Raw genomic sequence first — 24419 nt, 5'->3', positions numbered from 1 at the left:
GTGATGTATCCAACCCCGATTGATTTTTCAGCCATAACAGCAAATAAATGGGACCCTAAAACTGATTTTTCGGCACATTTGACAAAATGTATAAATTTGTATAAGGTTCAAACAGGGCAAGATGCAGATGTAGAAAAAAAAAAAAAAGCAGCCTTTGGTTCAGCCTGAAGGTTGAGGAATGTCATCTGTTTTTGATTTCTCGGTGTCTGGCTGTTGCTAAGCTAGGTTAGACAGGTCAGGAAGAATTGAAATTTTCTTTATTCCTTTTAAAAGATTGTTTTAGATTAGATTCAAATAAGTTTGATTTTGTCTTATAAGGTGATCTCTGTTTATTTTAAAATATGTGTTATTCTGTTTCTAGTTCTCTATGTGGAATGTCTTTGCAATTTAACTTTGTTTGACTCTTTTTTAAGTGAGATTCCTGCAGTGTTAAGAGATCATCTGGTTTGAATTAGTAACAGTCCTTAGTTCTGTGTGTAGGGCTAATAGGGGAAAGAGGTGATTTAAAATCTTTAATAACATTTGAACAATATGATTTGTCAGCAATTTGGTCACTATGCCTCAGAATGTTATCAGAATGCAGGAATGCCCCAAGTACAAATGCAGACACAGCAAGGATTGATGCCACAAGTAATAGGGATGCCTGTGAGTGCCCCGCAGACTGCAATACAGCAGCCAGCGACGCAATCACAGGGACCAAGAGCGGCAGTACAGAGACAGGGTACTGTAAATGCTTTTCCAACTTGGCAGAATATTCCAGATCAATGCTATTGACTGGAAGCAGACCAGTGTCAGGAAGAGGGAATGATTTTCAGATTAGACACAAGGGAACCCTTTATTACATTGACAATTGGAAAATATGGAACTCCTGTGAGATTTTTGATAGATACAGGGGCGAGTACTTCTGTGTTGTGTGTAAAACCACTAGGAGTTAAGCTTTCAAATCAGTATAGAACAACAGTGGGATTTACGGGGATAGAACAAAGAAAAAGGCTAACAGAACCGATTCTGGTGCGCTTGGAATGCCAACCGCACGGTTCAAGGGAGGCTGTGGTACCCTTCTTAGTGGCACCTGATTGCCCAGTAAATTTGTGTGGTAGAGACTTGTTGTCTCAATTAGGATTGTGTTTAGATTTTGGGAATGAAAGAAATACCAAAGTTACTGACAGCTATAGTGGCTGCAGTAGGTAAATGGAGAGCACAAATGCCTTTTGTTCCTATTGTAATACATACCAACCACACGATTAAAACGCTGTTGAGCCCTAGCCAGACGGCATTGACAGCCACTAGATTTGGAAAATATCAAGCAGTACTTTTAGGACAAGATATAAGAATAATACCATTAACTAAAGAACAGAGAAATAAAATAGATCTGCTTTTTCCTGTCAATTTGGAGGGTGAGATTGATACTATAGAAATTCCTACATTTCACTGTCTTACTTTTGAACCCTTATCTGATGGATTAATATGGTTTACAGATGGAGCTTGTGAAAGGACTGTTGCAGGCTTTGCCTGCGTGCAGGTAGATGAGAATCTAAGAAAGATAATGCAAGTACAATATAAAACCCCTCCTGATCATACTGCACAGCATGCTGAACTTTTAGCCGTTATTACGGCCTTACAACACACTGATATGACTCAAAATGTCACTATATATACTGATAGTGGTTACGTTGCAAGTTCACTACAGTATCATATATTAAAATGGCAGCGTAGGGGGATGATAACCAGTGCAGGTAAAAATCTACAACATTACACATATTGGAAATTGCTGTTTGAAATTTTGGCAAGAAGGGAACGTGAAGGTAGAAAAACTGCAGTTGTGTGGACCCCGGCCCACACTGAAAAGCCAACCTTTGAGGCACTAGGTAATGCAATGGCTGATGCAGCAGCAACGGAGGTGGTTAAGCAAAGTGAAAAGATTTTGTATAATACTAGACAGACACAGGAAGGGCCACTTACGAATGTAGATAAGATTGAAATGTGGCAGCCAGAGGGACAGGAAAGTGAAAAATGGTTGAAGAGAGGATGTATGAAATTGGGAAGTGAATGGTTTAATGCAGAAGAAGGATTACCTTGTATGCCAATGAGCCAGGCGATTAAGGTATTGGCTGGTTGGCATGCAACCATGCATTGGAATAAGGAAACAATGAGACAACAGTTTGAACAAAGGTTTTGGACCTTAAAAATTGATAACTTGATTCAACAGGTTGTGCAGAATTGCATGGTATGTAATATTAACATACCTAAACGAGGTCCTAAAATATCGCCTGGGACACTTCCAATACCAGAAGGTCCAGCAAAAGAATGGTATATTGATTTTACCGATATGATTATTCCAGTGCAGGGAAAAAGGTATTTGTTAGTTTGGGTGGATGCTTTTTCAAGGTGGGTAGAAGCATTTCCATGTAAAAGGGAGACAGCACATGAAGTGGTACAATGCCTGGTAACTCATATTATGCCAAGACATGGGTGTCCATCTAGAATAATTTCTGATAACGGGACACATTTTAATAACAGTGTTTTGAAAGAAATGGCAACGATTATGGGTTTAACACACAGAAAGGTATCAGTGTATCGCCCCACCTCCAATGGTTTGGTGGAACGCTACAATGGCATTTTAAAAACAAAATTGAGAGTCTTACTAAAATCTCTCAATAAAGAAATGGTGGGAAAATTATATACCTGGCTTGATTTGTTACCATTAGCTTTGATGGTTATAAGGGCCCAACCTAATGGGCGTACTAAATTGACCCCATTCCAAATTCAGACAGGACGTCATTTCTTCCCGATGCAGACAGCAAGTACTGATAATACAACTCAGTACTGGCAAAAATTACAACCAATGCTAAATTTGACCAGTGACATGATTCGTACAAATGTATCACATCAGGTAGGGAATAATGATGTTTGTGCTTTTAAAGTAGGTGACCTAGTACTGCGAAAGAACTTTACACATAAAACATGGAAGGATCCTGTGTATGTAGGGCCTTTTGCTATCACGGCCCTTACTCAGACCTCTGCCCGTCTGGAAGGTCATACTTCTTGGATACACTTATCAGATATTCGACGAACTAATAATATTGAAATGGACAAAGAATAAACAAACATGTCCCGAAACATGATGGTATTGGGATGTTGTTGTTTGTTAATGGACAATGAACACATATGATAATAGACTTGTTACAGTGGCCAAGATGTTGAATTTGACTGATTGTATCATATGTGCCCATATCCTTGTCCTTGCCAACTATGATATATGGGACTACAATGATAAAACCATGACTGTGATCCCAATAATACCTGTGTAAGAGATGATGAAAACCTTCATTGGACAAATGAGACTATTTATAAGCAAGCCTTGCTTATGGACAAGTACCCACAGACATCATGTTGGTGTCTGATTAATAGTATGACAACTGAACACATTCCCCCGATAAAGTGCACTTACATGCAGAATGTTGTAACAACTGATTCAATGAATGTTATGCTTTTAATTTGTGTAATTTTTAATATCACATCAGTTAATGCAATTAGGCATTATCCTTATAATTGTTTTTATATGAAAAGCAAGAATGACAGTGTATTCCCCTTTGATGAAACTCACTGTCTGTATTCAAAGGAAATATAAATTTTGTACCCTAGTACAATTGAATCTGTTTAATGCAACATGTATTAGCATGTTTGCAAAGATGTGCCAGGATGTTTTTAAAATAACAATGATAACTGAAATTCAGAATAAATAGAACTTTAATATGTCAGCCAAAAATATTGAAAAAGCGTGCAGAAACTGAATGCCACAAACAAGGGGGGAGGAGATTTAGAAGGGAGGTAAGGAAACAACAGACTGGAGCTGAAACAGATGTTTGAGGCCTGAAACAATTAGTCCTCAAAAGGGAGGATTTGTTGAACAAAAGCATAAAAATGTTGAATAAAAGTATTAAAAATTGAAGTGGAATGCTTCAAAGAACAGCAGAGCTAGCTGGTTCAACACTAAATCTCCTGGGACATGATGGGGCCCACATCCATCAGCCAAAGGCAGGCTCCAGAAAGTCTGTGGGCTAAATAGGGGGGTAATAGAAAGCAGATGTTCTGCACATGATTAACAGTTTGTGGTATTCAGAGACTTGCACAGGAATGTTGTATGAGAGAATTAGTCAGAGGCCCGGTATAAAACTAGAGGGAACAAAGAAATAAGTAAGCATTTTGAATTTCTCTTTGTCTGTCTATAGCATTGCTTTAAGCACTCTGATTTCTCTCTCTGCTGTACATTGCTTTGTTTTTAAGCATTCATTCTGACTCCTTAGCTTTAAGCATGCTAATATCTTTGCTGTATATTGCTTGTGTAGATATGATTTGAGTACAGAAATGCTTCCTGACTATCCCAATTAAGGGTAATCAGTAGAATTGTAAATAAACTGTTATATTAAATATGAAATTCGTCTAGTCTTCTCTTCACACCTTTCTGTGGTTTTTGGAACTACACTCAAAGCGGTTTACATATTATATGCAGGTACTTATTTGTACCTGGGGCAATGGCGGTTTAAGTGACTTGCCCAGAGTCACAAGGAGCTGCAGTGGGAATTGAACCCAGTTGCTGGGAATGGGGAGTGAGGAGAGAGACGATGAGCAAAGCAAGAATGAGGACAGAGAGAAGGAGGATAGGGGCAGGGACACAGAGGGGAGATACTGGATGGATAAGGATGCAGAGGGAAGATGAATGATGGACATAGAAAGAGAGTTAAGAGAATAAAGCAGAAACCAGACAACAAAGGTAGAAAAGGTACATGTATTTTCTATTTATTGATTATAATATGTCTTTTTATGGAATGTATGTAAGAGCTGGTTTAAGACATGGCTGGGGCCCGTGAGAGAAGCCTTTCTTATTGGCCTTAAATCTCCAGCATAGCGGTCATAAGTCTCCAGCTTTGGGATGGACTACCTGTGGCATCTCTGGTTGTGATGCGGTCATGCTACTTACAGCTTTCAATCAGTCTTGCTGCAGCTTTCTGAATTAGTTGAAGCTGGTGCAAACTATTTTTGGTTTGGCCTCTGCTTGCTTGCTATCTGTACTATCTTTGCTGGGCAAGAGTCAAGAGAGCAGAATGTCAGCCATAGGCTTTCAAGATTTTTTTTCAAGAGCCTCCTCTGCTACCTGGTTGAATGAGTTTTAGATGGCTGTGTATGGGTGAAAGGGGAGAATGTTTTCCTCATTATCTAGTGGGAAGTTCAATGGGAATTACCTTTAATTTTGTTGTCAAAGTATGTGACAAAATCATTGATGATTTGCTATGACTGAGAAGGCTGGTTCTGTTGTGAGGGTTTCTGTAGACCGTTTACTATTTTTAATACCTGCATGCTTTAATTTTCAGCTTCTTCAATGCATTGAGAGAAATATTGTTTTTTGGCTACTGAAAAGGCATAGTGGTACATTGCCATATACATGAGCTTTTCTTCATCTAGGTGAGATTTCTGCCATTTTTACTCAAGCTTATATCCTTGACACTTAAAGACCCATATTTCTGAGGAGAAACATGGGGGAGCTTTTGTGTGTAGAGCGTAGGTCTTTCTTTTGTGAGGTATTTTTTCTAAGGCTGTCAATGTGTATTCCAGGCCTCAACCTGTTCTACACTGTAGTCATTTTTTTCATTCACATAGGGAGGGGGTAGGGCAAGGCCTCCAGAAACCTCTCTGCAGTCAGATTTCTAATGCCTCAAATTTCCTTCCAAACTCTGGTTGGGCCCATCTGTTTTAGGTTGTCCTTTATAGAAAATGTTTTTATTCGAAAATGACCTATCCATGACAGGGGTGTTATCTTGATACCTAGCCTTGCATTCAAAGATGTCAACCCCTTTGCAGAACACCAAGTTTAACATATGACCTTTCTCTTGGGTTGGAAATTTGATCATCTGTATGAATCCTAGTGCTGCCTTCATATCAAGGAAAGTAGCAGTGTTGGTATCTGAAGTTTCAATTTGTAAGTTAAAATTTCCCGTGATCACTAAGCTAGGGATGCTCATGGTTACTTCTGACACCAGATCCAGGAGTTATCTTGCACACATAATATTTTGCAAGGTGCTCTGTAGACCACAAGCAGCCACAGTGGTTCCTTATTTCGTAGCTGGATTAAGAGGCATTTTGACTCGCAGGTGGGGGCTGGAAACTGCCCAGTGTGATTGTATCTCGTATCAGGACTGCTACCTCTTCACTCCACTTCCCTGGTCTTAGTTGATCATGGATGGTGAATCCTGTGGGGCACAGTTCGGTCAATGGTACACCTCCGCTTTCATTCAGCCAGGTCTGTTATTCCTAGGATGTCTAGGTGTATTCCCTGATGACTTCATGAAACATAGAGAGTTTTTTATTGGCTAATCTGGCTTTACTAGGTCTGCGTTTCCTAGTGGTAGGGTTAACTAGATAATAGTCATGTGGGTATAGTCAGATAGGTGTTTTGCCTCTTGGGTTTGTGTCCTGTAAGAGGATAGGGGGAGAGGCTGTAATTCCTCTTTCCCAAACTACTGGGATGCATGAGGATCTATGGTTTACTGGGCGGAAGCACATTAGTTGTTAAGATAGATGAAGGACCTTTATCTGTGTACCTACAATTATGACAGTGGATAATCTGTTCTCAGTAGTTTACTAGGTTGATGTGATGTGACAGTTTATCGTTAGTAGATACAATATCATAGAGCTCTCTAACTATGCAGTGTAATGAAAAAGCTGGATTGGCTTTGGCAGCAATTAACTGTGGAGCGTTAATTATGCAAACACTACTTACTGAGATTTATAGTGCCTTTTTCCTGGAAGGCGGTCAGTCAGCCCTGCAGATATTGCTTATTCATCCACAGCAGAGAAATAGCTTTATTATTTTGTGCTCCAGTCCTTCACTAACAAAGGTATTTAAATATAGTTGATATTCAAAGCAATTTAAGTGGGCAGGAGAGGCTTCTGCCTATATAAATTGTGCTCTAGGTTGGCTGCCAGCATTTAGTGGCTATTAACCGAGCAGTGTCGCTGAATGTTGGCACTAACCAGCCATTTACAAAGTGGGTTGGAGGAGCCAGGCATAAATAGCAGTCCTAACCTAGGTCATTTAGTTATCTGGGTGCTGGCACTAAATATCTTTCGGGTAGTAGCTGAAGTTGTCGAATGTGCTCCCTTCTCTTCCACCCTCCACCAACACGGTCCAACCCACCCCCATGATCAGACCCTTTCTCTGAACCCTTCCCTGAGATCGGCCCCTTCCCTTGAGTTCACACCCCCCCTCCCTACCCAGGGCCTACCTTACATCCCTGTTGGTCCAGTGGGGGTATCCCAGGCAACAGTGATCCCCACTTCCTCCTGCAGCAGCCACTTTAGTCCATAGAACCAGTAGGGGCAGGAGTAAGGGTTGCTCCTGCCTATGATACATCCCTGGTAATCCAGTTGGAGTAGGGTTACCATATTTGCCCCCCCCCCCCAAAAGAGGACACATGCCCCACCCCACCACACCCCGCCCCCTGTCACATATCGCCCCACCCCTTTCACCCCCCCCCCCCATCACACATCCCTAAGGGTGTCCTCCCCTCCCCTTACCTTACTCTACTGCCCTGGTGGTCTAGTGACCTCTTTGGGGCAGGAAAGAGCCCCCTCTTTCCTTCCCGGAGCGTTGCCCTGCATCCTGTTCCCCTTGCAATGCTGAGTGCTGACAGTCCCAGCGCCAATTCAAACTGGCCGCCGAGAGTTGAAGCGGCCTCATAAGACTTCAACTCTCGGCGGCCATTTTGAATCTGTGCCGGGACCATCAGCATTTCAAGGGAAACAGGATGCAGGGCAGCACTCCAGGCAAGAAAGAGGGAGCTCTTTCCTGCCCTGGAGAGGTCACTAGACCACCAGGGCAGTAGAGTAAGTAAGGGGAGGCTAGGATAGGACACCATTAGGCCTGCTCGCCAGCCTGCTCGTTTGTCCGGAAATCCAGACAAACGGGCAGGCTGGCAAAACCCGCCCGGTTGCCCAGCCATGTCCTCAAAAAGAAGACATGTCCGGGTAAAACTGGACATATGGTAACCCTAAGTTGGAGTATCAGGAAAGACAAGTTAGGAAGAAAGGGTAGGGGAGTGGCACACAATTGCAGGACCTACAGGTAAGGAAGAGACACTGTGAGTCAATTTGGAAAGAGAGAATGGCAAATATATTTACATTGGTATGATATTCAGGCCTCTTTCGCAGACAGAAGAAATGGACATAGATTTAATTGAAGACATTTAAAATATAGCTGTGAAAGGGGGAAGTACTACTAATAGGTGATTTTTAATATGCCAGATGTTGATTGCGGTATCCCTATTGCAGTGTCTTTTAGAAGTAGGGAGGTCCTGGATTCTCTACAGGGGGAATGTTCCAGCAGTTGGTAATGCAATCCATGTGTGGGATGGGGCCATACTGGACCTCCCTCTCCTTCTCTGCCCATATCCAGCAGACAGCCAAAACCTGTCGCTTCTTTCTCTCTAACATCAACAAAATTCGCCCCTTCCTCTCCGAGCACACCACCCATTGCCCCATGTAAGCCGCATTAAGCCTGCCATGAGTGGGAAAGCGCAGGGTACAAATATAAATAAATAAATAAATAAATCCACTCTCTCATCACCTCTCGCCTTGACTACTGCAACCTACTCCTCACTGGCCTCCCTCTTAACCATCTATCCCCCCTTCAATCCGTTCAGAACTCTGCTGCCCGTCTTATCTTCCGCCTAGACCGATATACTCATATCACCCCTCTCCTCAAGTCACTTCACTGGCTTCCGATCAGGTACTGCATACAATTCAAGCTTCTCCTACTAACCTACAAATGCACTCAATCTGCAGCCCCCCATTACCTCTCTACCCTCATCTCCCCCTATGCCCCTACCCGTAACCTCCCTCACAGGACAAATCCCTCCTCTCAGTACCCTTCTCCACCACCGCCAACTCCAGGCTCCGCCCTTTCTGCCTCGCCTCACCCTATGCTTGGAATAAACTCCCTGAGCCCATACGCCAAGCCCCCACCCTGCCCATCTTCAAATCCTTGCTTAAAGCCCACCTTTTCAATGTTGCTTTCGGCACCTAACCATTGACCTCTATCCAGGAAATCAAGATTGCCCCAATTTGAATGACTGCATTTTTGTCCTTTAGAGTGTAAGCTCCTTTGAGCAGGGACTGTTCCTTCTTTGTTAAATTGTACAGCGCTGCGTAACCCTAGCAGCGCTTTAGAAATGTTAAATAGTAGTAGTAGTAAGTGGCCCAATATGCAGCAGTTCACTTCCTGCTCCTCTTTCCGTGCAACCTCTGTAGGGAAAGGGGAGAGAGATCGAGGAGAGACCTGATGACAGTGCCTTTGCAGAATTCTGCACAAACTGCATAGCGCAGTTGTGCAGAATTCCTCCAGGAGTAACACTTGCACTGGCACTGCATAAAGTGAGATTAATTGATTGATTTTATAGGTGGTGCAGCAAGGAAGTAGAGAGCCCTTCTTTATATAAAATGAATGTAAACCACTATGGCTGTACCACAGAAAGGTGGTATATTAAATGCATTACCCAATACATATAGAAGCATAGAAAATGACGGCAGATAAAGGCCACATGGCCTCTATTTGATATCCTCATTCCCAGGGCAGGAAAGCTTCTAGCTGAGTGAAATGATAAACCACACCTATCAAACAAAACCAGTTATTTGTAACAACAATGTGGGGGGGGAGTTGGGGTGGACCTCCAGCCCCCTTCCCCCACCGTCGATTGCTGGGTGGGAGGGTGGGAGAGGGTTTGGCCGGCGGTGGCGGCCACTTGATATTTTCTGGGGGTTTGGGGGGCTGGAGACCCACCGGATCTCCAGCCCTCCCTGAACTTGGGGGGGTGAGATCATCGGGGGACCGGAGGTCCACCGGACCTCCAGCCCCCTGTTCGCATTTGCTTTGGGGGGGGAACGGGGGCCTGCCAGCATGCAACTGCATGCTGGACAGGGCTCACCATTCCTCCCCAATGATCGGCGCAAACCCTAACACCAGCTTGGAGCTGGCGTAGATTTTGCCGCGGCCAGCGACCCAATCTTTGGCGTGCTGGCCGCTGATCATTGGGGATGAATGCGTTAAGCGCTGATTAGCATGCATTTGCAAGCTACTTGCGCTGAGAGCCCTGTTTAGCATGCTACTTGCGCTAAGAGCCCTCGAGTGCATTGTTTCATGCGCTAGAGGGCTCTGATCATGGGTCGGCAGCAAACTCCGGCACTAGTATGGCATTAACAGCCTCTAGCGCCGGAGTTTGCTTTTGATCATGAGGGCCTTACTGCGAAGAAATCGCTATTGTGGCTTTGTAAAAGAAGACCTTATGCGGCATGGCCCTGGACCAGGATGGGCCTTGGTGTCCTTCCAGCCATTACATATGTCTGTTTGCTGTAAATACATAAGAAGTTATGAGAGAGGGAAGAGAAAAGATGCGAGAATTGGAATCGAAAAGAAACCTACTGTAGATAATATGTGAGGAAATCAATGTCTTTCTGTTGAGTGGTGCCTTTTGATTGTCTTCAAAAGTTCCTGCTCATTGTGGGGCTAGTTTTCTCAAGTTTTTTGCGCATGTAAAGTATGTACACTGAGGTATATATGTGTAAATAATAGGCGCACCGCAAAATAGCACCTATTTCTATATAAGCTTCTGTGGGTACTTTCAGGGGCAAAGTTTTGGTACTGAGAACATTATAGAGGCCTATTTGGTAAAGCTTCATAGGTGCCTGTATGCTTTTGTAAAGCAGGCATAATTGAGGTGCCTTTTTGGACTTTTCACGTAGGCATTCTGTTACAGAATTTACCCTTACAAGGAGTGCCATAATCCTATCATCATAGATACCTGCAAGACAATACTCCAGACATCTTGTACAGGGAACTGGCATCTGTATGGTCCTTAGATCTGGTCACAGAGGTCACCCACACTTTACTACAAGACACTATTGTTTATATACAGTGGGGGAAATAAGTATTTGATCCCTTGCTGATTTTGTAAGTTTGCCCACTGACAAAGACATGAGCAGCCCATAATTGAAGGGTAGGTTATTGGTAACAGTGAGAGATAGCACATCACAAATTAAATCCGGAAAATCACATTGTGGAAAGTATATGAATTTATTTGCATTCTGCAGAGGGAAATAAGTATTTGATCCCCCACCAACCAGTAAGAGATCTGGCCCCTACAGACCAGGTAGATGCTCCAAATCAACTCGTTACCTGCATGACAGACAGCTGTCGGCAATGGTCACCTGTATGAAAGACACCTGTCCACAGACTCAGTGAATCAGTCAGACTCTAACCTCTACAAAATGGCCAAGAGCAAGGAGCTGTCTAAGGATGTCAGGGACAAGATCATACACCTGCACAAGGCTGGAATGGGCTACAAAACCATCAGTAAGACGCTGGGCGAGAAGGAGACAACTGTTGGTGCCATAGTAAGAAAATGGAAGAAGTACAAAATGACTGTCAATCGACAAAGATCTGGGGCTCCACGCAAAATCTCACCTCGTGGGGTATCCTTGATCATGAGGAAGGTTAGAAATCAGCCTACAACTACAAGGGGGGAACTTGTCAATGATCTCAAGGCAGCTGGGACCACTGTCACCACGAAAACCATTGGTAACACATTACGACATAACGGATTGCAATCCTGCAGTGCCCGCAAGGTCCCCCTGCTCCGGAAGGCACATGTGACGGCCCGTCTGAAGTTTGCCAGTGAACACCTGGATGATGCCGAGAGTGATTGGGAGAAGGTGCTGTGGTCAGATGAGACAAAAATTGAGCTCTTTGGCATGAACTCAACTCGCCGTGTTTGGAGGAAGAGAAATGCTGCCTATGACCCAAAGAACACCGTCCCCACTGTCAAGCATGGAGGTGGAAATGTTATGTTTTGGGGGTGTTTCTCTGCTAAGGGCACAGGACTACTTCACCGCATCAATGGGAGAATGGATGGGGCCATGTACCGTACAATTCTGAGTGACAACCTCCTTCCCTCCGCCAGGGCCTTAAAAATGGGTCGTGGCTGGGTCTTCCAGCACGACAATGACCCAAAACATACAGCCAAGGCAACAAAGGAGTGGCTCAGGAAGAAGCACATTAGGGTCATGGAGTGGCCTAGCCAGTCACCAGACCTTAATCCCATTGAAAATTTATGGAGGGAGCTGAAGCTGCGAGTTGCCAAGCGACAGCCCAGAACTCTTAATGATTTAGAGATGATCTGCAAAGAGGAGTGGACCAAAATTCCTCCTGACATGTGTGCAAACCTCATCATCAACTACAGAAGACGTCTGACCGCTGTGCTTGCCAACAAGGGTTTTGCCACCAAGTATTAGGTCTTGTTTGCCAGAGGGATTAAATACTTATTTCCCTCTGCAGAATGCAAATAAATTCATATACTTTCCACAATGTGATTTTCTGGATTTAATTTGTGATGTGCTATCTCTCACTGTTACCAATAACCTACCCTTCAATTATGGGCTGCTCATGTCTTTGTCAGTGGGCAAACTTACAAAATCAGCAAGGGATCAAATACTTATTTCCCCCACTGTACATAGACATGTGACCTTGACTCAGCATAAAGAGACACTGTATAAGTTTATCATGAGACTATTTATTTCTCCATATCGCGCACGGCAAGCAGGGATCTCGAGAGACGGAAAATGCCCTAAGTGTGGATCTGAAAGTACGCACTTGGGACACGTTTTGGCACTGCAAATATGTCAGATCTTTCTGGGAATCCTTAATGAAAATGATCTCAGGATGGTGGAATCGATCAGTGCCTGTAAGCCTATTGCTGTTGTTCAATCACTTGAATGGAGTGTCATCGACCACTAAGAGCTTTCACTCATTTTTCCGATATACTATGACATTTGGAATCAAGTCTATATTGTGTGTATGGCTTCAGTCTTCTCCCAACTCGCAACGTTGGAAATTGTATATGCTAAAGCAATTGAGGATGGACAGACTTGGAATTTCTGATTTAGATGGTATAAAAGGTCATAGATTTATCACCACATGGGAACCATTTTGGTTGACACTATCCCATCACGCACGTAGTAGATTGTCGAATCGTTAAATGGAAAGAAATTATTACTCAGCAGAAAGGAAATAGTTAGTGGAAGTCATTTATCTTCATTTTGCTGCTGTTCTCCCCCCCTTTTTTTTCTCATACATAAGCATTCTCATCATTAGGAAGGGACGTTATGAGACAAGGGAGGGTTAGGGAGAGAAGTGGATTTGGGTTGGATTTAACATGTTCAGGTTAAATGTTGTTTTTACCATCTAGCCATAAAGTAAGATCATAAGAACTTTGGTTTGTCCTTAAACTGGTGTAGAGCTATAACTACCTGCATATGTGTGGGTTTTGTTTTGGTGGATGTAATTTGCATCGTTTTCTTTGTTATTTTTGATATACAAATAAAGAGATTTAAACATAAAATTTACCCTTTTTAGTTCTAATATCCTATGCTAAAGGGTTACATGTCAAGCTTCTGTTAATATAAATAAATCAAATATCCATGATCTCATGGGGTGAAAGGAGGAAGACTAAAAATGTGTTACCTGTCCATGTTGTAGCATACGGAAGAAACAATCACACACTGTCAGGTGTTGCCATATGTTATGCTTTGTATTGATATAAGGGACTTCAACAAATAAAAACCATTGAGTGAATCTCTTCATAAAGGCCATTAATAAATCCCAATAAATAAATCAATTAATTAATTAACCATGATTCTGACAACCACCTCAAAATTGACTGGTATTTGTAATGCTCTGTTAGATAGGGACACTTCTGGACACATTGGGAGTCGACATTCAGCCCATGCAAGGTAGCCGAGCTGATTCCCGCGGTCAGCACTGAGCCGAGATATTCAATGCTAGGCCGTTTCTGGTGACCAGAATTGAATTTCTGGTTGTTTTTTGACTGGTTTAAATTTAACTGGCCAAGCCAATATTCAGCGCTGGCCAGTTAAGTTTAAACCGACCAAAGATATTCCATCTATTTTGCCGTCCTAATTTGGCTGCCAAACCTAGCCAGTGATGCGTTGAATATCGGTGGATAGCCGGTTATATCGCACAATATAACTGGCTGTCTCCCACTGAATGTTGCTGGACAGCCGGTTAAGTGCTATTTAACCAGCCAGGAGCTGTTCCTGGCTGCTTCAATGGTTTTAAATATTGTGTGTTGACTCATAAGGAGGGGATAAGGAGGGGATGACTTCTTTAACTTTGGTTCATATAGACTTCTAACATTATGATGCAAAGATACTTCAAAAGGTTTTGGTAGTAAGGCTGGAGAGGCATCACTCTTGTAATCTATAAGGCTTAAACAGCATTAGTTCAGGAGAGACGAGATCAACCACTTGATCTTGTTGATCTCAGTTTTGCAAGGTAGCAGGACGCCTTGGCAAAGTGGCTTGGCCTTGTTAATAAAGTTCATGAGACCACATGGTTCTTGAAACCACTTTTTAAAGTTCATTGGGGCAATGTACAGAAACCTTTGCTGGAGTTAGGTTGAACGGTGTTTTCCTCCCTCATTTTTCCTGAGCAGGGGGACAGCGCGTGACCGTAGGTAGTCAAAATTTGCAGGGCTAGTGTTGCCCGCAGAAACTTTACCCTATTGTGCAGAAAATCACTGCTAACAGGCTAAGGCATAAGCCTGCCTCAGGAGCACCCCTCTGGAGCTGACATTTTTTACCTAGATAAGTTTTCTAGCGTTGTAAATTTAGGGGCCCTTTTACAAAGTGGTGGTAAGCCCAACATGGGCTTACCACATACTATGCCAGAACTACTGGCAGTAGTTCTGACTGGACTGCGTGACATTTCTGGCTAACCCGGCGGTACTTAGGCATCAATGCATGCTGCCCGGTTACCACTGGGTTAACACATTAGCCCTTACTGCCACCTCAGTGGGTGGCGGTAAGTACTTCCCGCCGCATCGCCATGCGGTAAGAGTTATCTTACTGTGTAGCTATTTTGGGGGGGAGGGGGGGACATTTTATCCGCTGCGATAAAAGTGGCCCTGGTGTGTAGGAAAAACAGCCCCACCGCTACCACAGGGCCCTTTTTCCTGCAGCTTGGTAAAAGGACCCCTGAGGTAGTTAAATTTGGCTGGTTAGTGAGTGATAACTTTATAGGTCATCAGTGCTGAAAAACAGATGTTTAGGTTCATGCATTCAAAATTATGCTAGCGTTTTATAAAACCTTAGCAAGTATATATAGAACAGGAGAAGGCATTTTATAGATCAAATTAGAGAAAAAAGGCAGCATCACTAAAGGGTTGGAATGTATAAGTAGCGCTATTTAGAGGCATATTTTCAAAGCACTTTGGGAGGCTAAGTTCCATAGGTTTCTATGGAACTTTGGGAGGCTAAGTGCTTTGAAAATGAGCCTGATATGCATATAAGATGCAATTTTGCTACCTGTACATGCAAGTGGTGGATTTTGTAAACCTGCACGTCTGTGAGGAAGTGATTAAGGCCCAAGCTGCAAAACTCAAATTTTCATCAAAAGAAGGTAGTTTTCAATGCTAGAGAGAGCCTTCTTTGCTCTACTCCTTGAATCCCTAGAACACAATTGTAGGGTAGCTGTGGCTTATGTTTGACTTGACACAGGTGTAAATGTTGATGTTCTAAAATATGTAATTAAGGGCCGCTCAAACCACACTCAGAATATGCTTCCTCTAAATCTCGGCATGTTACTGCATATATAAGAACATAAGGGTTGCCATACTGTGTCGGAGCAAAGGTCCATCTAGCCCAGAATCCTGTTTCTAACAATGGTCAATCCAAGTCACAAGTACCTGGCAAAATCCCCCAAAATAGCAAGATTCCATGCTACTTACCCCAGGGACAAGCAGTAGCTTTCCACAGGTCTACCTTAATATAGTAACATGGAGGGGCATTTTCGAAAGGGACGTCCTTGCAAAACGGCGAAATCCAGGGGCGGGGAAACCCATATTTTCGAAACAAGATGGACATTCTTCTTTCGTTTCAAAAATACCATCAGAGACATCCAAATCCTTAAATTTGGACGTCCCTAGATTTGGTCGTCCCTAGACATGGATGTTTCTGACTTTCGGCTATTTTTGAAACCAAAGACGTCCATGTCAAAAATGGCCAAATGCAAGCCATTTGGTCATGGGAGGAGCCAGCATTTGTAGTGCACTGGTCCCCCTGACATGCCAGGACACCAACCGGGCACCCTAGGGGGCACTGCAGTGGGTTTGTGGTGGATTTTGGAGAGCTTGCTGTTCCGTCCACAAATGTAACAGGAAGGGGGGTATGGGCCTGGGTCCGCCTGTCTGAAGTGCACTGCAGTACCCACTAAAACTGCTCCTGGGACCTGCATGCGCTGTAATGGACCTGAGTATGACATCTGAGGCTGGCATACAGGCTGGCACGACATATTTTGAAAGATGTTTTTTGAGGGTGGGAGGGGGTTAGTGACCACTGGGGGAGTAATGGGAGGTCATCCCCAATTCTCTCCGGTGGTCATCTGTTCATTTCGGGCAACTTTTTGTGCCTTAGTTGTAAGAAAAACAGGTCCAGGTGATAACATCCAAGTGTTCGTCAGGGATGTCCTTGTTTTTTCCAATTATGGGTCAAGGACGTCCAAGTGTTAGGCACGCCCAAGTCCCGCCTTCGCTATGCTTCCGACACGTCCCCTTGAACTTTGGCCAGCCTTGCGACAGAGTGCAGTTGAAGATGTCCTAAATCGGGTTTCGATTATACCGATTTGGATATCCCTGGGAGAAGGACGTCCATCTTCCGATTTATGTCGACAGATGGACGTCCTCCTCTTTCGAAAATGAGCCCAATAGTAACATAGTAAATGACGGCAGATAAAGACCTGTATGGTCCATCCAGTCTGCCCAACAAGATAAACTCATTTACATGGTATGTGATACTTTATGTGTAATAATTGTAGCTCCTGATTCCTTACTCCCCATATTCTGATATGTCATCATTTGCTCAGTTCTGAATTTCTGATCTGAAGAAGAGTTTCCTTCAAAAGGTCATAAAAAAGATATTAAGTTAGTCCAATTAAAAAAAAGGTATTTTATTTTCTGGACTTATCCAGAGTTTTTCCAAGTTGGTTTACACTCCCCAACAAATGTATCTTTTTTCCCTCATGAAGTTTCTTTTCCAGCTGAGTTTGGCAGCAGAATCTTCCTTGATTTCAAAGGATATTGAACTGCATTCTATATATCATGCCTAAAAATTTAGTGCCAAAATGAAATTCGCCTAAGCGTATTCTATGAAGTACGCCCAGTTTAAGCGTACTTTATAGAATAAGCCTAAATTTCTGCACGGTTTATGGAATACGCCGAGCGCCCATATGTGCAATTAAATTTAGTCGTGCGCAGTTGCACCAAGTAAAACCTGGTGTAAATGCCAACACCTAAATTGTACAGCACTGCGTATATCTAGTAGCGCTATAGAAATGATAAGTAGTAGTAAATTAGGCACAGACCAGGTGTATTCTGTAACAAAGTGCATAGATTTTAGAAATGCCCACGACCCGCCCATGGCCATGTCCCCTTTTCAACTATGCGACTTAGAATTTATGCCCAACATGTTATAGAATATGCCTAGACAGTTTTGTACTTGTTAATTGGCAATTACCAGCATTGATTTGCTTGTTAACCAATTAGGTTATGCACATTGTTATGGAATACACTTCGATTTCTGTGCAGAAATCTCGGCGCGATATATAGAATCCAGGGGATTGTGCTTAAAGATATTTGGACAGTGGTTACAAGGACTGATTCACCACTGAGACAAGTTGTTCCTCAGTTGTATTCATTTACTACTGAACCTATTTCCAAATTTAAGCAAATGGATGTCAGAATTGACAAATGTTTCTTCTCAAGTAACTTCTGTGGAGAATAAAATTTCTTACTTTCAAAATACCAGTATTTCAGCTATAAAAGATAGTTCTTTTTCTTGCATCGCAAGTTAGAGACTATAGAGAATATTATGAGAAGCTGGAATCTTAGGCTCCTCAATTTTCCTCATATTCATTACCTTTCAGCTGAACTACTGACAAGGAAATATTTTAAGGAAGTATTAGGGCTGCCAAACTTGGACCAGTTGATTTTGGTTAAATATTATGTTTCAGAGGAGAGGAAGTGACGTCACCGAAGCTGATGGCTGCCTAGCGTTCTAGCTCCCGTTCCTCGACAACTACAACAGCTATAAAAAGCTATCACCAACCTGTTTGGATCGGCCTGCAGTGTTCTCCGCTGCTCCTCATTGAATTTAAGATGAGTAAAGCGACTTCGGCGCGAGCTAAAGTGCAGGAGAAGGCAGCTGACGGCGGGCCGGCCAAAACCGCGAAGCGCCACGAGGTAATGGCGCCGGTCTCTCCTTCTGACTCTGACTCAGCGCTTTCACTAGCGGAATCGCGGAAACCGCATATTAAAAAAGGAATCTCAGGCGAACTTCGCCAGATCCTAAGCGGTATACAAGCTGATATAAATAAATCGAGGGATGAGATTTTGGAAAGAATGGAGTCGTTGAGCTCTGACCTCCGTGAGCTGGGGAACAGAGTTGAGGAGGTAGAAGCCAAGGTGGATGAGCACTCTGAATCCATACACTCAGTCGAAACCAATCTCCAAGCTTTAGATCAAAAACAAATAGATCTAACATATAAGCTTGATGATCTTGAAAACAGGGGAAGGAGAAATAATCTGAGATTCCGTGGAGTTCCTGAGGGTGGAGAAACAGAGGATGTTATTCAAATTGTACAGACACTGTGTGCCAGCTTGCTGGGGGCCGACGCTGAAGGGGTAAAGATTGAGATCGACAGAGCACATAGATCCCTGGGTCAGCGGCAGGAAAACAGAGCGCGGGACATTATCACCCGATTCCATAGGTATGAAACAAAGGAACAATTGCTCAACTGCGCCAGGAAAAAGTCTAACTTGGAATTTGGTGGGGCCACTGTGTCTGTCTATCAAGACTTATCACAGTTCACTCTGCAGCAAAGACGACTCATGAAGCCAGTTCTGGACATTTTGACCAAGGAACAGATAACATATAGATGGGGCTTCCCCTTTTCCTTGATGTACTCACTTCAGGGGGTCAAGATGAGAGTGACGTCGATGATGGAAGCTTGGAAATCCCTGCATGGAGCAGGCCTGGTACAGACTAATAAACCGCCTGGCGCTTTGGCCCCAGCCACGAAGACAAAGCTTCAAAAGTGGCAAAGGATTCCTGCCACTCCTAAAAGAAATATTCCAAAAAGAAAAGTGGCTGTGGATGAAACCTGAACTTTACCAGAAGAAAAATGGCTGAAATTGATATCCTGGCTGGTAATGTTGCAAAGAGTTATTGGTGTTACTCTTTGTCTCAAGTTTGAATATGTTTTGTTTCTTGTTTATTAATGCTACCTTTAGCAAAAGTGAACTTTAATATTATAGTTAATGGAGGAAATGGTAATTAAGGATGTGAGGCTCCTTGTGAATGAAGTTGCATAAGTTACAAGATATTAAGAGGAGGGGAAATTTAAGGTTATGAACAATGGGCAGGGACCAATCATGAAGATGGGTAATTAAGGTTGCTCAATCTGGGTCCATAAAATTGGTGATGACATAGGTATTTGGGGGGGGAGGGGGGGCTGGGTTGCCTGAATGCTGGTGGGTTACTTCCTCGCTTCCCACTACTGGGACTTGATCCCGTTAGTTGGTGCTAGACATGGGGGGATGGGGGGGACATGGGTAGGGGGAGGGTCATCACTAGGGGGAGGGAGGGTTAGGGAGGGAAGGGAGCACAACTGGTATTGGATAGAACAAAGACATGAAGTGGATGGATCCCTCTTGGAGGGAGAGAAAGCTGATGTAATAGCCCAGGCATGAATACAGACTTAAAAATCTTATCATATAATGTCAAGGGGCTGAATATGCCTCAGAAAAGACAGAAGTTTTTCAAAGAGATGCAGATGTTTAGGCCGCACATTGTATTGTTGCAGGAGACCCATCTCCGTAGGGCACATGAGAGGCTGTTAGCTCATCCAGAATACCCATGCTCCTTCTTCGCTTCCTCTGCTGATGACTCCAAAAAACGTGGGGTGGCAATTCTGTTCCACAAAACAATATCAGTCCAAGTAAAGAAAATTAGGCGGGACCCGGGAGGGCGTTTTTTACTTTTGCAAATTGTCCTGGATCAGGTGGATCTCACGCTTGCTTCGATTTACGCCCCTAATGAACATCAGGGGTCCTTTTACACTAAGGTGAAAAACACTCTGGCTGCATTTATTCGGGGTTCTTTGATTATGGGGGGTGATTTCAACGAGGTTATGGACCCCGGGTTGGATAGATCTGGGAACTCTCAACATCCAACGTCTAGGGACTCGGTGGCACTGGGCTCTTTGGTCCGTTCACTGGGCACCCTGGATGTATGGAGATTAACTCATATGACGACCAAAGACTACACTTTTTTTTCTCCTGTACACAACTCATACTCCCGGATCGATCATATCTTCCTCGACGTTACACTAGCAGAGAGGGGCCCGAAAGCTGAAATTGGCAACATTACATTTTCAGACCATGCCCCAGTTTGGGTAACCTTGTCGAGTATCAGAGCTGAGGCCAAAGATCAAAGATGGACACTTAACACAGACCTATTGCTGGAGGGGGAGGCTGTAGAGGGGTGTAGGAAGGTCCTGAAGGAGTATTTGGAGTTCAACATGGAATCGGGCCCCCCCCTTAGCGTGGTATGGGATGCTATGAAGGCAGTCTCAAGAGGGTACTTCATACAGTTAGCTAGTAGGCGAGCGAGGGTTCGGAGGGCCCAGCTGGCACAGTGCTTGGACAGGATTAGGATCCTAGAGGCACAGCATAAATCAGGTGGTTCCCCCTCTGTTCTGGAGGAGCTGCGTGGACAGAGGCTCCAGCTGGATACAATTTATTCTGACCAGCTAAGTTGGTTACAATCCAGAAACAAAGTCCGATCCTACGAGTTTACTAATAAGGCAGGTAGACTCCTGGCAATAAAGCTGCGTAGGCAAAGAGTGGACCGAACGGTCCCTCACATTAGGGACTCGAAAGGAGAGTTGTTGAACACCTCTGAGACCATAAGGAAACGCTTTAGTGAATTTTATCAGAAACTATACGCGCAGGAGACCAATCCACCTGAAAATGCTATCCTGGATTATTTGGCAGAGAGTGAACTGACCTCTATAACCAGCCAGCAGAGGGCAGCCCTAGATGCACCGGTAACTCCGGTTGAGGTCCAAAAAGCCATTCAACATTTACCTTCCTGTAAATCACCAGGCTTAGATGGCTTCCCGAATGAATTTTACAAGAAATATGCCCCTGAATTGGCCCCCCTGTTGGCTGATTTATTTAATTTGATTGGGAAAGGAGAGTCTTTGCCCACCTCCATGTTGGAAGCATGGATTGCAGTACTGCCCAAACCTAATAAAGATCATAAGGATTGTGGATCCTTTCGCCCTATATCTGTCTTAAATGCTGACGTCAAAATTCTAGCTAAAGTCCTGGCCAACCGTCTAGCACCTTTGCTCCCAGCTGTTATTCATCCTGATCAGGTGGGATTTGTCCCTTATAGAAAAGCAACTGACAACACTAGGCGAGTGGTCGATTTAATATACTTGGCTAAGAGAATGAAGAAACCCCTTTGTCTCTTAAGCTTAGATGCCGAAAAGGCTTTTGATAGGGTGCATTGGCCATTTATGTATAAGGTGATGGAGACCTTTGGGATAGGACCACAGTTTTGTGGATGGATACAAGCATTCTATAGCGCCCCTAAAGCCTGTGTTCGTGTCAATGGGGGTAACTCAGGGATGATACCCTTACATAGAGGCACTAGACAGGGCTGCCCTTTGTCTCCTTTATTATTTGCAATGGTAATGGAGCCGTTTGCAACCAGGTTGAGAGCTGACCCCAATATATCGGGACTCACCATGGGTGGGAGAACACATAAATTAGCCCTTTTTGCAGATGACGTTCTGTTATTTGTTACTAACCCCCTGACCACTTTCCCTGGGCTCCTGCGGGAAATAGAGGAATATTCGATAGTGTCGGGATTTAAAGTTAATATGTCCAAATCTGAAGTCTTAAACATAACCCTTCCGACGGAGCTTATGGAGTCATTGAGGACTTCCTACGCATTTAGATGGGCGGCTAAGAGCATTCGCTACCTGGGGATTAACTTGACAGCAGATCTATCAGATCTCTTTTCGGCTAATTATAAAGGTTTGGGAGAGGCAATTACAGAGGATCTGGGTAGATGGGGGGATATCACCCTCTCGTGGTTTGGCCGAATAGCAGCAGTAAAGATGAATGTCTTACCGCGCCTGCTCTACTTGTTTCAGGCCCTTCCAATCAACATGCCACGTAGATTTCTATCAATGCTACAAGATCGTATAATGCGCTTTATCTGGGGAGGGAAACGCCCACGCTTAGCACGTACGATTCTGTATCAGGATAGGGCGAGGGGAGGGCTGGGAGTACCCAATTTGGCCTGGTATTATAGAGCAGTTCAGGCACGCGCAGCAGTGGAGTGGTTCCAGGACTACCCAGATAGGCAATGGGTGCAGCTTGAACAATATACCCTAGGTGATAGGTCCTTGGGGGCCCTTATGTGGATACCGGGCTCACTTAGGTCCCTGGAAACAGGATTATGTCCTTCAATATATGTTACCCTTTCAAACTGGGATAGCATGTTCACACTCCGGCGCACAACACTATCTCGTCTGTCACCCATAGCCTATAATCCTTTGTTTTACCCAGGTACGACAAGGGGAATATTCACAAGATGGTACACTGAGGGACTACGACAATGGGGCCATTTATTTGATGGCGAGAATTTGTTGTCCTACTCTGCAGCTCTTGAGAAATTCCCGATAGTGGGATCTGATCGATACGCCTATTTTCAATTGGCATCCTTTCTTAAGACAAGGGCAGTTCGGGAGGTTATGGCCAGAGAACAAACAGCGATAGAGCTTATCTGTGAAGGTCCTCCTACGACTACTGGGCTGGTCTCTCGCCTGTATCACATTATTAATAGACAATCCCCGAGCTATACACTTCATAGGAAGAGTTGGCAGAGGGAGCTGGGTGTGGAACTGGAGGAAGCTACATGGGAGAGGTTGGAGCGGGCAGTGGTGAGGGTGTCGTCTCATGTGCCCTTCCGGGAGAATGCGGTGAAGGTGCTGTATCGTTGGTACTTGACACCTGAGCGTCTTCAGCGTATTTACCCCACATTGACGGGGCTGTGCTGGAGGGGTTGTGGGGTACGTGGCACAGCTGGCCACCTATGGTGGACCTGTAAGAAGGTTAGGGCCTATTGGAGATCGATTCATACTAGGTTACAAGGATGGACGGGCAGCCCAATGCCATGGAGCCCAATGTTCTTTCTATTTTTTGGGGGAGCAGTGAACCTTTCCAGAAACCAACATATATTTGTGGGACAGGCCATAACTGCCGCAAGAGTTATAATTGCTGCATGTTGGAAGCAGCCCATGACTCCGCCTATCACTAGATGGGTCCAAAAACTGAGATACACCTGCGAGATGGAAAGACTTCTAGCAGAGAGGCATAACCAATTAGGCAGATGGCATCAGATCTGGGATTCTTTTCTTCTTCATGTATAATTTGATTTAAGGTTTCTGTTAAAGTTGTGCCGGAAGGGTGGGTGGGAGGGGCAGGGAGGGAGGGATGGGTAAATAATAGAATATTATAAATGAAAACTGAAAATGTGAAGTTTTGGAACCATAAATCTGACTAATTTATTTGACACTTCAATGCAATAAGAATTACTTACTTTTTGGTACATAGAGCAATAATCACTTTGATTTGTATTGTATAAACGTGAACTTTTGAGAATACTTTGGCCTACATAAATGACATGTACTATGGCTTGCATATTGTACTATGTTTCAGATGTTTTGTATTATCTATTAATAAAGACTTCAAAAAATTAAAAAAAAAAAAATATATTATGTTTCAACTAAAAAGGTTACGTTGGAAGGTCAAGATTATGATCAGGCTGTGTTGGGCCCTATACAAAGTTCTGATTTGACCTCTTTTTTTTTATTTTTATTTTTTTTTAGAGAATTCTACAGATTTTATTTCAGATAGGGCCACTCCCCTGATTACATTCTTGTGTAAGGGGGATAAGTCTGCAGTATTGAGAGATTACTTTAAAAAGAAATTTGTAATTTTTTGTGAGAAGACTATACAGATCTTTCCAGATGTTTCTAGGAACACTCAATTGGCAAGGAAGGCTTTTCTAGTTGGGATGAGTCAAGTTTTGGCATTAGGTTCATTTTTTTTCTACGAATCTTGTGTTATGTTATACTTCAGGGAACTCAGGATATTTTCTGTGACCCTTCACATTTAGAAAGGTTTCTGCAGGAGCATAGCAAGTGAGTAGTTTATTTA

General features: G+C 43.6%; 1 protein-coding gene across 1 annotated transcript in view; it reads left to right on the top strand.

Moving 5' to 3' along the window:
• The window catches only part of TRIM2 (tripartite motif containing 2), a 248119-nt gene that overhangs the window by 93596 nt on the left and 130104 nt on the right, over positions 1-24419 (top strand). The window lies entirely within an intron of this gene.

Source organism: Microcaecilia unicolor, chromosome 2 (genome assembly GCF_901765095.1).
Source record: "Microcaecilia unicolor chromosome 2, aMicUni1.1, whole genome shotgun sequence".
Lineage (NCBI taxonomy): Eukaryota > Metazoa > Chordata > Amphibia > Gymnophiona > Siphonopidae > Microcaecilia > Microcaecilia unicolor.
Note: the sequence above shows the minus strand (reverse complement) of the source record. Positions and strands in the feature narration are given on the sequence as shown.